General features: G+C 47.6%; 1 protein-coding gene across 3 annotated transcripts in view; it reads left to right on the top strand.

The window, feature by feature from the left end:
* Window positions 1–1,011: 1,011 nt before the first annotated feature.
* The window catches only part of ZBTB7C (zinc finger and BTB domain containing 7C), a 44,686-nt gene continuing 28,087 nt past the window's right edge, over window positions 1,012–17,610 (top strand). Inside the window, exon 1 of one of the 3 annotated variants that reach the window (XM_065662407.1) lies at window positions 1,012–1,049. The gene's annotated coding sequence lies outside the window, so the exon portion shown is untranslated. Of the gene's footprint in view, window positions 1,050–2,246; window positions 2,257–15,829; window positions 15,902–17,610 lie in introns of those variants that run through there. The other 2 variants (XM_065662406.1, XM_065662405.1) reach the window with 2 other exon arrangements.

The raw sequence follows: 17,610 nt of genomic DNA, 5'->3' as shown, positions 1-17,610 counted from the left end.
GCTGATCCTTAGGGCATCTAACAAGGAGAAGAGGAGGGACCTGTTATTTATCACTCAACACAATGACCAACCCTTTGGGGTTGTACGTATGTCGGTAAGTTGGACTTAACCAGGTTGGGTTGCTCGTGGAGGCAGCACACTGCTGAGCCATACTCCAACAGTGGACATCCTCGTGGACAGGGACCACAGGAGGTGGGTGCAGGATGCGGTTGTTGGGTGCATGGAAGCAGCTGATGTGGCACTAAATCTGGGTGCTGTGGGGGCTTTGAAGCCCTGTGCTGGGCTCTTGGGAAGGATTTTAAAATCATTTATTCCTTGGATTGGGCACCCAGTTTAGGGTCTTGTCACTTGGACAAGTCAGTGACTGAGGACTTGGGTAAGCAAACACCCCCTTTTGAAAATGCTTTGTCTCCATCTTCTTGCTTGCATGGGCTGTTCATGCACAAGCATGGCTTTTAGTTAAATTATACCCAGTTCTTTTCAAAAGAGAAGGTTTTCACCCCAGGTTTGTCTTGTCTCCGGTACGCATGGTTTGCCAGGAAAGCAGATCAGGTTGATAGGAAAGTCACCCAAAGAATCACCTGTGTTGGGGGAAATCAGCAAATGGTCACAGGTGACCAGTTACAGCAGGGAAAGGCTTGGCCAGCCAAGTGCAGAACAAAAAGGATGCTATAAATCTGCCATAAGAAAAATGAGATTATGAAAAAAAAAAAAGAGACCAAAACCACAACAAACCCCCAAGTTTTTATTTCCAAAGAACTTTGTGTGCTTGTTTAAAAAGAAAACATGAAAATCGGTCCACGTCCCGTGTGTTGTTTAGACCTTAATAGTACAGGTGGACGAGGAGGGCTCTCTGCCAAATACTTTTGGTTTAGAGGGAGTGGTGGGAGTGAATTCTCCTAACCGCTCCTAGAAAGGCTTAACTTTCTGCACACAAATCAATGACAATCTCCACTCGGCTGCAGGCACCCGAGGAGCAACACAGCCGGATTCCCCGCGCAGCCACGGCAGGCGAGGGGAGGACAAGTGTTGGCACCGGGAGTGGGAAGGTGGGTTGGATGCTGTGTTTTTGGTTTCGGAAATAGGTGATTTTTAATTTCCACCCCGCTTCTTTTAGGGCTTTAGTGGTTTATTGAGGGAAGGGGAAGGAGCTTGAATTTCATGCTTGCAGGCTGATCGTGCTCGTGTTAGGAATCTTCAGCACGTCGTAAGTATCCTCTGTACTAATCTATTGCCATTTACATTGCTGTTTGAACTTGAACCTGTGATTCTCTTTCTGATTTCCTTGCTTAGTACCTTGAATGTCTACCAAGCCCAGAGTTTTTGGCTGTGTGTCAACACCTGTATAACAACCTCTCAGTTTTGCGGGTCTTTTCATGAGTCCGTTTAGTTGTTTGCTTGTTGCAGGTTGGAAATATTAGTGCAAAAACACATCTACTACCATCTCCTGCTGGGAAGGCAGAAGAGCTCTGATGAGGCAGATGATTAATATTTATAATAAAATAGAACAGAATATGTATTATATCCTATTGTATTATATGTACTTAGTATTGTATTCGATTTAAAATACTTTTTGTTTTGGTGGTTCTTTGGAGAAAACTTGCAGAAAAAAAAACCCAGTCTTAAATAGTTAAAATGTCTCAGTAGATTTGATGCTGGAAGAGAAGTAGTTCTTAAAGACAGGCTGGAAAGTGTGGTTGTCATGAGGCTGCTGCTTGGTGCGGGGTTAAGCCCATCTCAAGCTGACCCACTCTGCACTGCCCATGCCATAAGCAGAGAGTGCTTGGGAAAACTGGATGTGTTTTACCTTGACATCCCTTACCTACAGTTTGTAGTTAAATGTCAGTTAATCTGTGTAACTTTTTGTGTCTGTACTAGGAAACAGGATGCAGCAGGATAGTGTGTTATACCCAGTTAAGTCAGTTAAGCTTTAATATTTCTAACAGCTCCTTCTTGAGATTAAATGCTGCTTCAGCAGTGCAACCCCCCTCTGCAGCACCCCCTGCCTTGCGTAGGTAATTCCCAGGGCCGCACTGCCGATAAAAACAACAGCCATGGTTTTGTTTAAGGTTGGGCTGAATGAAAACAGGAGGGGAGGAATGTGCTCAGCAGAGGAGGAACCAGCGCTCGGCCATCCCAGCGCTGCTTTCCGGAGCACATCGGGTGGACGGGAGTGCTCAGCGTGGTTGTGCAGGGAGCTGCAGCTTGTTCTGCCCTCAAACAGGGGATGCGGCAGCCACCTTCCAGTTCGCCCAGGTACAATATTTGGGGGAATGAGGCCGAGTGGGACTTTCTTGTTTTCTTGGTGGAAGTGGAATTGGAGGGAGGATTCTCCTCCTGGGAGGATGTGGAGGTTGGGAGCAGGAAAGGCAGTTGGGTCTATCGGAGCCCTGAGCATTCCAGCACCCCACACCACAGAGCAAACCTTTCGCAGGCTTCTCAGCACGTATCCTGCTGTGTCCATTCCAGGACAGCGCAGCAAATAGCTCCTGGAAAGGGAGATGAGATGCTCTGGCATCTTGCCCTGGTTTTCTAGTGCCTTCCATTACTCCCACCACCTCAAAAAGGACGTTTCAAACCAGTGTGCGGGAGCAGGGCAGCATTTATCACCCATTTTACGCTTGTGCTGATGCTGTTTACTTCAGGTGCCAGGCAATGAGGAATCAGACCTGGCATGTTTGAGCACTGAGCAAGCTTTAGCTGCTCAAACCTGGGATTTTCCAGCGAGCCCGGGGCTGTCCAGCACCTAAACTCCCGTAACCTCCTTTGAAATTCCTCCTCTAATTAGTAAATAAGTGGCAAGTTTCACTGACATAATTTCAGTGCTATTGCTCTTAATTAAACACCAAGTTACTGAAATAGTTTCAAAACATCGAAGTCTGCACCCCCGGTTTGTAGTCCTGGTCTTATTCCCATTAAATGTCGCCAGTGGAATGGTTTTATAAACTTAGAAGTAATTAGAAGAGGTGGAGGATCTCAGACCACAGTGAAATATGGTATTATCAAGTGTGTGTGGATGATCTTGGCAAAGCGGTCAGCGATGGGAGGGATCATCCCAGCAGGATGGGGATTGGAAGGCAGCCCTGCGATGTATATATGTATTTTTAAATGCAATATATATATTATAAATGTGCACATGGTATAAAAATTTATATAATGTATATGTAGTAAGTGCTATTATATCAGCATATAATAGAAGGGTCAGCCAGCACCCAGCTACACCAGCTGCAGGTCAGGTCAGCGAAGTAGCTGCATGGTTTATTTTCCTTTAGCTGAAAGCTTTAGCGATGAATAGAGGGAGGGGATCTGAGGCTGGGATGCTTTCTGCCAAGAGTGATTTGGAGGCCTCTTTAGATTAGTCAGAGCTTTTTTATTCCTTACTGGAAACCTGAGAGGAGCCGCGCTCCTGATGGCAATGCTGCTTACAGGTCTGCAAAATCTTCAAGTACCCACTCCTGGGAGCAGCTTGCCTTAATTACAGATTTATTTCTTGCTGCTCTTGGGTTGCTTTGTTCCCTAAAAAGATGTCCTTGGTGTGAGTGCTTTTCTGGCTGGGGAGGGGAAGGATGCCACATCCCAGCTGGTTGTTTTGCAAGAGGCTGGATGTGCTTGGCAGCTGCAGAAGAAAAGGAGGGGGGGGTATCCCACACTGGGAAAGCTCTGTGCTGTCTCTATGTGGGTCCAGGCAGGGACGTGGATGCTGGGACCACTAACTGGCTTCTATCTGCCAGGGAGTGGAGCCAGGCAGCAGCCCAGTGCTTCCGTCCCCAACCCTGCCCTGCCGAGCAGGGAACCAGTTTGGGAAGTGACTCCGTGTTGCCTGCAGATGAGCCAGCCCAGGAGAAGGTAGGAGATCACTTTGGATTGAGATCCTGGCACTGCTGGGAGGAGGCAGGGTGGAGGGATGGAGACCAGCCAGCTTCCTAACTATGCAAACAACCCACACCCATGTTCGGTGTTTATCCCCGCTGAGCCCGTCACCATGGTATCTGGGCACCTTTTGCCAAGGTGAGCTGAAGCTGATGGAGCAAATCCTCTGCCAAACCCCAGGCTCTCTAGGCATGTGTCTGGGAGGTCTCCTCAATCCGGTGGATCTTCCAGAGTTACTGCTGCTCTGATAACCCAGATTGTTTCACGGCTGCCTTTGGACAACACACACCCCCCAACCCCCCCAGTGCCTGCCCAGCCCCTGGTCAACTCCTGCCTGCCATAAGCTCATGAGCTCCTTAAAGGAGGTGCATCCTTACCTCTCTACGGGGTTTCCTTATGCAGTCTCACACCATGGTGCCAACTGGGCAGCCAGAGTTGTGGCTTCACAGCCCCCTGCACAGGGACTGCTGCCTTCATGCAAAATTTGGAGCCTTCTTCTCTACATGGCTGTGTCTCTGGCCAGCTGGGGAGTGATCCAAAGGCTTGTGATGCCTCCAGGAACACGTGGAATCTGGGTGCATCATTGGGTGACAGCCGGTGTTCTCACTCCTCATGTTCTCTATCACTGTTCTCTTGTGGTTTGTTCCATCTGCTCCCAGCAAAATGGAGGTGAGAAGGTTTGACAGCCTCCTGAGGGGAAATTGATGGAGAGGAGAGGAGAGGAGAGGGAAGAGGATGAGAGGAGAGGGAGGAGAGGACGAGAGGAGAGGGAGGATAGGGTAGGGAGGAGAGGATGAGATAAGGGAGAGGAGAGGAAAGAGAAGAAAGCAAAGCAGAGCAAAAAAAGAAAAGAGAAAAGAGGAAAAAAAGAGAAAAGAGAAGGGAAGAGAAGGGAAGAGAAGAGAAGAGAAGAGAAGAGAAGAGAAGAGAAGAGAAGAGAAGAGAAGAGAAGAGAAGAGAAGAGAAGAGAAGAGAAGAGAAGAGAAGAGAAGAGGAGGAGAAGAGATGAGAAGAAAAGAGAAAAAGAGAAGAGAAAGAAAAGAAAAAGAGAAGAGAAAGAAAAGAAAAAAAGAGAGAAGAGAAGAGAAGAGAAGAGAAGAGAAGAGAAGAGAAGAGAAGAGAAGAGAAGAGAAGAGAAGAGAAGAGAAGAGAAGAGAAGAGAAGAGAAGAGAAGAGAAGAGAAGAGAAGAGAAGAGAAGAGAAGAGAAGAGAAGAGGAGGAGAGGAGAAGAGAAAAGAGAAAGAAGAGAAAAGATTAAGAGAAGAGAAGGCTAAAAAAGAAAACAGCAAGTAGGAAAGAAAAGCAAGAGCATATTTTTTCTTCAAGGTTCTTATTTAGGGGGAGGGGGGAAAGAACATTTTTAATTACCAATGTTGAGCAATTTCTAAATGGGAAGTTTCCCCTCCTGGCCTACCAACAAGCTGTTGCCCTAACCACTCACTGGTGGTGTGGGAGAGGAGATGATTCACATCAGCTAATCCCTGTCTCCTGTCCCTCATATCCCTTCCAGGCCTTCTCCCAGCCTTGCAGGGATGCTGACTTCTGCTGATACTGCCTTTCTTGCAGGGAAATAATTGGTCAGGGAATGAAACTCGAGGCAGACTGAGATGCGTTGGGTAGCTTCTCGTTTCCTAGCGATTGCATTACGGTTGCTGGTATAGTCTGCACCGAGAGACCGAACACCAGCTGAAAGGGGACTCTGAAAGTCCGCCTCTGCCGGGATTAATGCCCCCAAGCCACGGCTAGACAATGGAAATATTAGAAGGGGTCAGACTGCAAAAATGGGTCAGATTTGCTTTCCTTTATCATCAGATCCAGGTCTTACTGCCTTCTGTCTCTACGGAGGTGTTGGTTATTGTTGCTTTTATGGATGGGACATGGACAGGAGGCAGGTGTAAGCCTCTTTAGGGTGCTAGTTGGCTTTGGAAGCTGCAAGGGAACATGCGAGCATCCCAGGGCAGAGAAAAAGGCTGTGATTTACATCCATGCCCAAGCTTGGTTCACTTCTGGCAACTTCTGCCCTCTTAATCTTGTCTGAATAGATTAGCTTCTCTGCGCCTTAATTTCCATGGATGTAAAATAAGTCAGTAATCACCTTCCACATGTCTTGGTCTGTTTTTGAGACGACTTGGAGATGCCCTGGGTATAGGGTGATGAAATGAATTTAAAGTCCTATATTGAAAGAGTATGAGACATGTAACACTTGTGGTTGCAGAGGAGCAGGCAGGTTGTGATATTTCAGCCATTCCACTGTGCACATGCACTTTCCAAACAGTTTTGTTGCAATTAATTACAGAGTAATTAAAGCAGAACGACAGTGCTAACTAAGGGCAAATTCTTGTGAAACAAATAGTGTTTGGGCTGATTTTGTAATTGTTCCATGTTCCCCAGACACAAATTACACTGTCAGGGCTCCTGATTTATGGCAGAGCAATATATGCACAAGTAACTCAGGGCAAGAGCTGCCTGCGTGGGTTGCAGGTTTTGGAGGTCTGTGACCTATCAGTTGTCCTTGTGAATGACGCATGAAATGTGGATCATCCTTGAAGTGTGTGGGTTCTCCTTCAAATATGTGGGTTCTCTGTCAAGTGTGGATCATCCTTGAAGTGTGTGGGTTCCCCTGGGAGTGTTAGTTCTCCTTGAAGTGTGGGTTCTCCTTGAATCATGTGCATTCCTCTTGAAGTATGTGGATTCTCCTAGAAGCATCCCATGGCCAGTGGGACATGCATAGCATCCCAAGGCTTCCAAGCTGACCCATCCCCAAGGCTTCTCATGAGGTTTCCTAACAAGAAGGTAGCAGTGCTGCCCTAGATCCGACTCCATCCTGTGAAGAGGGGCACAGCCAGCAGCAAACCACCAACAGTGACATAGTGGGCAGATGGATCTTCTTCATTGATGGTGTTCCAGCCTATGGGACATGGCTGATGGAGCAACTTAAGCCCTTGGGTCCCAGCTCTTTCATGTTTGCAGAAGGTCCCCATGAGGGTGAGGAGGCAAGGCTTGGCTTTGCTAAATCTCAGGCAGATTGTGTTGCCTGATCTTTCTATCCATTAGGGCCATGACAAATCTCTCCACAGCATGGTGACTCAGCTGAGGAAGGGCATACAAAGAGGTTGTGCCCTTATCTGCTTCTCCGAGGGGGACCAGGCATTTTGTTTTATAGATTTGTTTCCTCCACTCCTGTTTCCAGCCATACTGGGAATATTGCGCTTTGTTTTCGTGCAGGAAGTCCCATTCCAGATTAGAGAACTGGAGTGGGTGTTTTCTCACCTTTAATTAAAAGGAGTGAAGCTGGGACTTTTTAGCAAAGAAATCCTGCCTTGCAAGTGTTTGGAGGTCATTTGAGTTAATGCATTTCAAGAAATGCAAACAAAAACTCAGAAGTATTTAGTAATAGCTGCCTCGAGTTTAAAAATAAGGAGGTCCGCCTCCAAGAAAATCACGAGATAAGTGAAAAACAAGGACATGAGCTAAAGGCATTAATTTTTACAATTAATCCCCTCTGTGTTAATTTTCAACACTGGGGTTTGGGCTGCGAGTCGCTGTCTGCTGGTGTCCCAGTGCTGCAATGAGCCTGCTCGGTCACACAAGGGGGCTCCCTGTGGGATTCAGCCTTGGAAGGATAATGTGTTCAGCAGCCACCACAAAATCCCGTGGTGATTGTGAACATACTTTCACTGTGGGGCACAGGTGGCTGCCTGCTGTACCTAACCCACCACCATCCTGTCCGTGGCTTGGGATTGAGCGTCTTAGAATCATAGAATGATAGAATTGTTTGGGTTGGAAAGGACCTTAAAGCTCCTCCAGCTCCAACCCCTGCCATGGGCAGGGACCCCTTCCACTGGAGCAGCTTGCTCCAAGCCCCTGTGTCCAACCTGGCCTTGAGCACTGCCAGGGATGGGGCAGCCACAGCTTCTCTGGGTACCCTGTGCCAGCGCCTCAGCACCCTCACAGGGAAGAGCTTCTGCCTAAGAGCTCAGCTCAGTCTCCCCTCGGGCAGATTAAAGCCATTCCCCTTGGCCTGTCCCTACAGGCCCTTGTCCCAAGCCCCTCTCCAGGTTCCCTGCAGCCCCTTTAGGCACTGGAGCTGCTCTCAGGTCTCCCCTTTCAGGAGCCTTCACAGCAGAGGGCCCAGCACACAGGGGGTTTCTGGGCTCAAGTGCACACTGCATCTTCCCCCGGCAGGTTTTGGCATCATGTACCAGTGCCCCACTCCAGCACATCCCACCACCAGCTGGGCTCCTGCTCTGAATACTAAATCCTGAGGCAGAGAGAAGCCAGTACGCTGATTAATTTGAGCCTGCGCTGCTCTTATCCTGGTTTCAAAGTAATTGTCTCTCTTGTCCACAATTTTCTCTCCTTACATTTCCCTGCATATTTATTAGGTTTTTGTGAGGCTATCTGCAGCCACATTAAACCAATTTACTCCTTGAAATGTCTGACCTTTGATCTACCAGCCACTGCCTTTCGGAGCCAGAAAAAGAGCCTTTAATAATGTGTCACATGAAAGGCTTGCTGCAGAGCCTGTCACTTGCACACCCGAACTCCAGTTAATAAAGTATCGGATGAATCAATTATTGCCTAATAATTGTTACCTATATTTCTGTGCTAAGAGAGGAGAGTGTTTTCCACCTCTTTTCCTGGTCTCATTATAATCTCTCACTAGCAAAAAATAATAAGGCAAATACATGTACACAGCTATATCTAATATTCCTCAAGCAACATCTTCAACCTTTCTAGCCATTTGTGATCCGAGCAGACAAGGGGGTATTTGCAGAGGAGTTAGGCTTTCTGGGTACATCTCATTTGAGCAGTCCCTGCAGCATCCCTGTGTGCTCTGTTGTGTGCTGCATCTCCTGACCCCCTCCAGCTGCCCTCTGCAGCAGGCACGGGAGAGGAGAGAGGGGTTAGTGGGTTGCAAACTGCTTTTCTGGGGATGTTTTGGCTGTTTTGCAGGCAAGGGCAGCGAGGCAGGGGGGTTGTCATGCCTGATCCTTCACAGCAAGGTTAGAAGCAGCCACCTCAAAGACCACGCTCCTCACCAGTGCATCCCAGCACTCTGCTTCCTAGTGCATCAGGACTGGATGCTCCTGTATCATTGTTGGAGGGCAGACATCCCACTCCTTGGGTGCTGGGTACACTGGGTATCTTTATTTCATATTCTTAAAACCTATTTTAAGTGATCAGTACTTTATGTCTTACTGCTATATAGCCATTGAGCTTTCAGCGGTTTGCTGAGAAAAACAGAGACAGACGTGGCCAAGCTGCTTTGGAGATAAGGACATGAGGATGGAGTTGGTGGGGTGCAGCATAGCTCCCTTGAGGTCCCTGCAGCCTCTGGACACAAGATGCTGCTGCCCCAAACCCCAAGCAGTCGTCTGCAGCATCTCACGATGGGTCTGATGCCCCCTTCTGTCAGACTGCTGTCTCACTGCACCTGGTTTGGACTGCTTTTAGCGATGTTGGAAAGCATTGTGCAAGTCCTCACGGAAGCCAGAGCATCCAGGAGGCCTCAAAGGTAGAAGACGGCACAAGGAGTCCCCTGCTCTGGCAGCGGGGCTTTGCTCATGCATTGGGAAGAGGTCTCCCTAGCACTCCCAACCTCTCCGCTGGCAGAGACATCAGTCGTGCTCCTGCTGAAATCAGCAGGGAAGCTGGTTTTCACGGGGGTGAAATGGGCCGGTGAAGTTTAATCACAGCAATTACAGTTTCTGTCACCTGCAAGGTTTCCTGATGCATCACTCTGAAACAACGTCTGGCCCAGGAGCTCCATTTCACTCCCAGTGACATGTCTCCAGGGCAGGAACAGGCAGACGTCCGGAAGGGAGCACGCCTGGGTACAGATCCATCCTGGAAGTGGCCTTGGCAACGTACTTTGGCATTTATGTATTATTTATTTTCCCTGATGCTTTTCATCCCTTACGTAGCTGTTGAACAGCACCAGGCTTTCACAGAGTGATGGAGAAGGGCTGAAAAATGCAGGAGGCAACCCAGGTCTCCTCTCTCTGCTTTAATCTTCCTGGGATGACTTCTCGCTTGCCATATGGGGATGGGACGTGCTCCTGACATCCCCAGCCTGCAAAACACCACAGCGTTGAGCAGACACAAAGTCTCGAGTTTCAGGGGAAGGAGAAACCATCTGCATTGCTCTTTAGCACATCTGTGCTGATTTGGCTCTGCGAGGACTTGGTTGCAAGCCTGTAGGATTTATCTTCAGAGAGGCTGGTATTAATTGTCGTTGAAACGCGAAGTGTTAAAAGCTGGGCAAAGGGGTGAAGAGAAAAGGAGAAGCTTGGAAATACTATGGGCTGATAATTCTTTCTGTCATTCTTGAGTGCATTAACAACATTGATGGTTAAAGTCGTTACAGTAGGAGGCCATCTGCTAGGCTTTGCCTACCGTGAATCGTGAGGGAACGTGGAAGGGAACATCACTGGGGAAGTTTCAAACCAAATCCCAGATTTGAGAGGAGATTCAGATGGTCCTGATACCTCAGTAAACCTGAATCTCTTGTCTGCATTAAAAAACAAATGTGCCAAGCTGAATCTCATTCTCTATATTGCCAAACTTAATCTCATTCTCTATATTGTCAACTGCACTTTGGATGGAGGCACCTAATCTACCTCCCAGATTTATTACTGAATCATGCCTTGTGCCTTCATCTCTGCTTACCTGATGAAAAAAGTCACGATAACATATTTTCCAGGACTGTTTCCAAGTTGAGCTTCAAAGGGGAAGTTAGCCTGGAATAAAACAGATATGGGAAGAAGGACTTGTGTTAGTTGTGGCCATGGAAAGCCGTGCTGTTATATTGACCTGGAAGTCCTGTCTGGAATACCGTGCAGAGACTTTCACCTTGTCCTTGGGTTTCTCAGAAATTGGTACTTTGCTTTCACACCTTCCAGCATGGACAGCCCTGGCATTGTGGGCTGATTCTCCTTAAAAAGATGCTGTCACTTTTACTTGCACCTTTACACTTGACATCCCACAGCACTCAGGCAGGAGTATCCCAGGCAAGATGCTCCTCGTTATTTTCCAGCCCTAAATCCATGGATGCTCAGCTTGTGTCCCCTGTCAAACCCCATCCGTGTGGGCAAGGGGAAAGTCAAGCCTTTTTTACCTTCAGTTTTCCTTCGGGAGATGAAATTAATACTCCCTGCTATACTTTGCAAGGGATGCTGCTGGGATGAATTAGTTTATAGACCAAATCTCACTCGCCTGCCTCCACATCATATGGCTGAGTCTCACATTTGCCTTTCCAATGACCAGAGGGGACTTTGAGTCAGGATGGCTGGAATTTTGCCACAACTTGGGTGGAAGAACCCCATGCCAGGATCCGGCCCTTGGGTGGCGAAGGGCTGTTGCTATTGCAAAGATGCTTTCCTGAAGCCCTGCACCACATAATTTCCAGGCTTGCAATGCTTTCTCTGAAAAGGTAGATTTAGTTTCTATTAATAAGGGGATAATAGCATGGGAAACCTGGCTACATGATGGCCCGGACCCAATTACTGTGGTCGCTGGGCTGCAGAAGCCACTTCCCTGCAATTATCCCACCACATGCTGGTGCTGCACAGCCCTCCTGTGTTTTATTCTTAGTAACAGAGCCCTGGGCAAGGTCGGGGGGGTGGGTCCCTACAGCCAAAAGTCCCTGCATGGGGGATGCAGGAGCTGAGATGGGGCTGGCAGAGCCGCCTCGGTGTCACCCATCTGTGCAGGGGTTGGCTGGGGGCAGCATGGGAGCAATGTTCCTCCAGCCTGGGTAAATGCAGCCACGAGGCTGGCAGCAAGGCAGTGCCCTGTTTTGCCCTTGTACCAAGAGTAGCACAGGGGAGTCCTGGTGACCCCCATGGACATACGCAGTGCTGGGGGGTCTGTAGCAATCACCCTCATTTTTGGGAGGACACAAAATCCCCAACCCAGTCAAGATACAGTTTAGTGGTGGACTTGGCAGTGTTTGGTTTCCAGTTGGACTTGGTGATATTAAGGGACTTTTCCAACCTTTTCTGATTCTGTGATTCAAGACTGGACTGTGATTTAAGACTTGGACTTGCTCCCAAGTATAAAATGGGTTGTAGGGAAGCTCTGCTGATTTGTAAGCACTGGGAACTGGCCTGCCCACGTTAGCAAGGAACAACACAGGAATCACAGAGGCAGGGTGAACAGGGGAATGGTATGCGGATTGAGATTTGGGGAATATGGGGTGAGTTTATTTACCAGCACATTCCTTATGTGTCTGTAGGAAGCCACTTTGCTTCTTTATCCCTCAGCTGGGTATCCGTAAACACGGATAATAGCCTGACAGAGGGATTCAGTGAGAAGAAATACATTACAGCCAGGGAGATGCTCAAAGGCAAGCTACCCAAATCACTCTAAAAACACAGAAGCTCCTTTCTAAACCTGTGTCTGCTGTGGGAAAGCAGTGAATGGAGAATTTATGTGAAGGATAAAAAGTGATGCTTAAAGGGCAGGAGTAAAGCCTTTCTCCTGAGAAAAGTCCAGCTCTAGTCTGTGCTGTTTCAAATTTAGTTTTCAGTTTCCTAAAGGCAGCAGACAATGCTTCACTCAATTCTCTCCCCACTGTCATTAAAACTTGAGTGTGTTGTCTGGGTATAGTATTTTGCCCTACCTTAAGAGCTCTAATCTTTTTAGGACCATTTCTTGCTGCTATCTGCAGACACTCGAACGACTTCTCGACCGCCGAGTGAAATACAATCCCTGTCTTGGGGAGCTTTACCTCCCCTTTGTCTTCTGCAAAGACAGAGGGAAAATAACCACTTAACAAATCTGCCTGGTCTGAAATTTCTCCCCCACTCCATCTCCCCTTTTGCAGCTATCATTTGTCGTGGGCTGCTTTCTCCCAGTGCCACCTGCCTGATGCAGGGAGATGGCGAGGAGCCTTTTATTGTTTGCTGAACAATTCTCTGCAATTTGCTGTTCACTATTTCTTTAGGGCTCCTTTAATCCCTTTTTTCACTCACTGCTGCTTATTTTTAGCTCGGGCGCTGCTCTCGTTCCTTCCCCAAAACTGTTTATGTTTTGAAAAGCCCCGCTTTGCTGATGATGGTACCTTTTATTTGAGCATCTCTGGTTGCCTGCAAAACCCCACCTGCCTTCTCCTTCCCCAGTGGCCTGGCAGGCTGGGTGTTGGATGCAATGAGCTGTTATTCCCTGCTTCTCTGACTATCTCTATTTTTCCCGTGAAAGCTCTCCTCCGGCCCTCCCTGGAAACCGACTTTTCCTTTGTACCAAAATCATTTTGCTTTTGTTCAGTAAAAATCCGAAGTGAGCTGTGGAGCTGCTGAGTTTCCACCGATGCCACCAGCCCAAACCTCACCAGCACCTTTGGGTCATTTACACTCTCCTGCTGCAAACCAAAATCCTCTGGCTTTGCTGGGTGCCAGAACTCTGCCGTGAAGGCTCCTGAAAGGGGAGACCTGAGAGCAGCTCCAGTGCCTAAAGGGGCTGCAGGGAACCTGGAGAGGGGCTTGGGACAAGGGCCTGTAGGGACAGGCCAAGGGGAATGGCTTGAACCTGCCCGAGGGGAGACTGAGATGAGCTCTGAGGCACAAGCTCTTCCCTGTGAGGTTGCTGAGGCGCTGGCACAGGGTGCCCAGAGAAGCTGTGGCTGCCCCATCCCTGGCAGTGCTCAAGGCCAGGTTGGACACAGGGGCTTGGAGCAAGCTGCTCCAGTGGAAGGTGTCCTTGCCCATGGCAGGGGGTTGGAAGTGGATGAGATTTAAGGTCCCTTCCAACTGAAACCAGTTTATGGTTCTGTGATTCTATGAGCTCAGACAGCCAGCTGCCTGGCTGATACCACTGACCTTGAGATGTGGGCACAATGTTCCATATGTGGCAACCTTCTGGCATGGGAACGCATGTGGTGGCCTGGATCTGGAGCCCCTGTGAGCTTTAGGCTCCCTCTAGAGTTAGGATAAATCTAAGCCTTTAGCAGGAGCAAGCTCAGGCTGATAGTTGAGATAAAATGGTGAGCTGGGCTTTTGGAAGAGCTAACTCCAAATTTGGGCTCTACCATGGGCTTTCTCCATGGTCTTCAGCAAATCACCAAGTCTTTCTGTTCCTCATCTGTATAAACCAGGTAATCTTTTTTCTCCCACCGAGTTTTTGGAGCACAAACATTTAGGAATGGATTGTTCCTTCTTTGGTCTTGCGTATACAGTGGTTATAAGGGGATGAGCATCCCAATTGTAGCTTCAGGACACTGGTTCAGTATAAATGACCATTGCAATTAGTAATAGCAATAATAGTAGTAATAATAGTAGCAATAATAATAAAAACAGTAATAATAGCAGTCACAATAACAATAATGATAATAGTAGTATAAACCTTGCACAGTAGAACTTAAGTCTGATCTGAAGATGCTCTCAGCTATCATCAGCAAACATAGTGTGTATTTTTATTTCCCTGCCTGTACATAATGCTGGTAGTAGGGCTACACTTCGCTCCTGTTACTGAGATCTAAGCTGTAGAATTAAAATCCATCCCTTCTCTGGCCCGTAATCAGGATTCAGAAATGCAATCAGGACTTTCTTATCCATACAAACCTCTCCTGATCTGCCCCAACTGCCCTGAAGGCAAATAGCAGTGTCCAGCCTAGCCCCCTTGCTCCTGAGCTATCCAAACTGTCCCCGCTGCGTCAGCCAGGAAGATATATTTCATTTCTCCCTGGTGGTCCTGTCTCCTCCCTCGTTAATATTGCAACAAGCATTCCTCCTCGGGAGCACCGCCTGTCCCTCGGGAAGGCTTTGAGCCTCCCTGGTTTAGGCAGGTATATGGAAATTCTACTAGCTCCATCCTTCACAGAGCACAAAGCCGGCAGCATCAGTGTTGCCTTTTTCCTGATCATCTAGAAGGTAGATTTACCATAACCTCCATCTGTGTGGGTTTTTTAATGAACAGCTGAATTTATGTTGGAAAAGCAACTCAAATTTCTTGACGACAAAAATTATAATGGGTCTGGAGAAACTCTCCTTTTGCTGCTTTTTTGTTCTTCCTCTAAGGTACACTGGCGGCTGGAGGTGCAACCCTGGAGCTGCATCTTTAATTGCTGTTTTCACGAGAATCACAGCAACTTCACTGTGATTTAGGACAAAAAAAATAATGGGATCTCAGTCAATAACCAACTGGTCTCTCTGCTGGTATCTTGGGCTGGCAAAAAAGAGTTATTTCTGCTATCATGTAGTAACAAACTGATTTTCTCTGTTGTCTCTCAACATTGGATGAGTTCTTGCTCCCGTTTCCCTTTAATAAGCACTGTTTTGTTTCCATTATTATTCAATCGTAAAATCTTTTCCCGGCGACTTTACCAGAAGTAGATTTACGGCTATGAAAATAAACTTGGGTGTGATGAGATCTTGTCATTTTATTATCTATAAAGCACCTCGCATGACTTCGTCGTTATCAAAATTTAATTATACATTTAAATTTCCCCATCATCTCTGGTTTTTTGTTGTTTTAGGGTCTTTTTTCTAAAGAGAGAAATGATGAAAGCTCCAAAGTCCATGCTTAATATAAATCAAGCTATGACTGCTATTGACTTTACTCTGGCTTCTTACAGAATAAAGGCAGAAAATAATCATGGTGCGGTGTGATGGTGCAGATCTGCCCAGAGTGATGTTCATGTTAAGACACATCTTCGGGGTTTTTTTTCATGCACAAGGAAAATGCCAACGTTTCCTGGTTTGAGATACGTTATTTACTGATCCTTGCGCGGGGCTGGATGTTAATTGTCGTCGGAGGCTCTGGGTGTGGGCAAATCATTGTATAATGCCCACACCCTTCGGGTGGCTTAGGGTGCGGCGTTGTCTTTGCCTCACCGTGCAGTTCTAAGATGTATTATTACCCAAAAGCAACACACCCTTCCGTGCTTCGTTGTTTTTATTAGGGATCGCTCTGAACCAGCGCTCCAAGCACCTGGCAAAACCGCCGTTGGATGTGGAGCTCGTAACTTGGGCTTGCCCGGGCTTCCCGCTGGGATTCCCTGCAGAGGAGCTCTCACCGCTGATGCTTTGCGGTAGGAATGGGTCAATTGGAGCATCTCGATGGGCATGTTGGCATGTAACCAAAGACATGGTTAGAGACCACCAGGGACTTGGGTTGATCTTACCTAGAGGCTGAGCTCCTAGAAGGAATTTACTTAAATGGAGCTTTCTATGATGAGTAGTGGTAGGAGATGGAGAGGTGGGAAAGGTGGGTATTTCTGCTGGAACTGGACAGGGCAGGAAAGAATTGCCCCTTTGCATAGGACTTCTGGCTTTGATTGGAGTTGCCTCATGCAAGGGCTTTTGAACTTTTGTGCTGTCCTACCTCAGTTTCCCACCTCTCCGTGAGATGAGGATCATGATAACTGCCTGACTGCTTCATCCACATGGTGCAGGCTCCTGCACTGGCGCAGGTGGCCAGTATAGCCTATTCCTTGTCCAAACTGAGCCTTTTCTTGCTAACTGTTTAGTAAAGAGTTATCCCATTGAAGCGCCCACTTCATACCTCTCCTATGGCCTTTTGCATAAGCACACCAGAAGTCACATCTTCTCCACCTGGCTAAGCCACCATGGTGGCTCTTCCACCATCTCCACCTGGCCAGCTCTCAGGAGCATCCATGCTGTTAGTGGCGAACCTCCTGCATCCGTGGCAGCCACTTCACTTCTAGGTTGATGCCTTCTTCTTTAACCACACAGTTCATCTGTGAAGGGTCTTATCGCTTTTTCTTACCTGAGGAAGGGGGTTGTATTTAAAGCAAACACATCCAAGGCAGAACTGCGGAGAAGTCTCACCTTTCCCTGTGCCGCATGATTAAATAGGGGGGCAAACATGCAACCCCCTTATTAGAGTAATATAATTTCCCATCTCAAATAGGAACCAGGGATGTTTTAATGACTGAGCTCATTAGATGGACTTTCCACTTAAAGTGTCTGTCTGGCAATTAAGGCTGGGAAAAGCATGACTGATGGCCACACCTTCTGTGACTTAATGGGGAGTCTGAAGACTGATCTTATTATCAGACTGATACAGTCTGTGATAAGAAAGAATTCAAGATACTCTCCAGAAATTTATTTGCCCATTAGGAAGCTACCAGGATAAGGTTAAGGGAACTCATAAGGTCAAAGCTGAACAGAGAAAAGTACTAAATGCTTGGGATCCAGGTGGGCAGAAACCGGAGGACATGATTTCTGCTCTTTGCTCTGCTACTGACCTATTACATGACCTTCACTAAGTCACTTTGTTGGGTATTTTTCCTCATGTGGCTGGTCATCGCCGTGTTGGACACTGTGGTATAACAGCACCATGGCTTTGCCTTTGTAGCACAAGTCCCTGCTGCCAGCCACCACTGGAAAACATTCTATTGAGTGGAAGGAAGCACCTACAGTTGGGAGGAAAACAACGGTGTTTAGTGCAGGGAGATGAAAAAGGGTATGGCAGAATTTCCATTCCCCTCCAAGAGCATCCTCCTGAGTCCTCAGCGATTCCTTAACCTCTTCTGTCCGCCTTAAAATGTGACCTGCTGCAATATTTTACTTAAGCCTGGTGCTTAATGGACTGGAACTTATTGTAGAGCTCACTGTGCTGACTTCAAACCTCCTGTTGGGTACCATTTTACTGACATTAGCTTGCCATAGCTTGTCAGTGATTTTAACTGTGCTGATGGGTTGAACGCCCCAGGATACAGGAGCCGGCTCTTTCAGCTTTGTACTTTGCTTCAACTTCCTGAAGTACAGTTGGGAG

The sequence above is a fragment of the Lathamus discolor genome, chromosome Z (assembly GCF_037157495.1).
Source record: "Lathamus discolor isolate bLatDis1 chromosome Z, bLatDis1.hap1, whole genome shotgun sequence".
Lineage (NCBI taxonomy): Eukaryota > Metazoa > Chordata > Aves > Psittaciformes > Psittacidae > Lathamus > Lathamus discolor.
The sequence above is the reverse complement of the archived record's forward strand: the minus strand, read 5'-3'. Positions and strand labels throughout refer to the sequence as shown.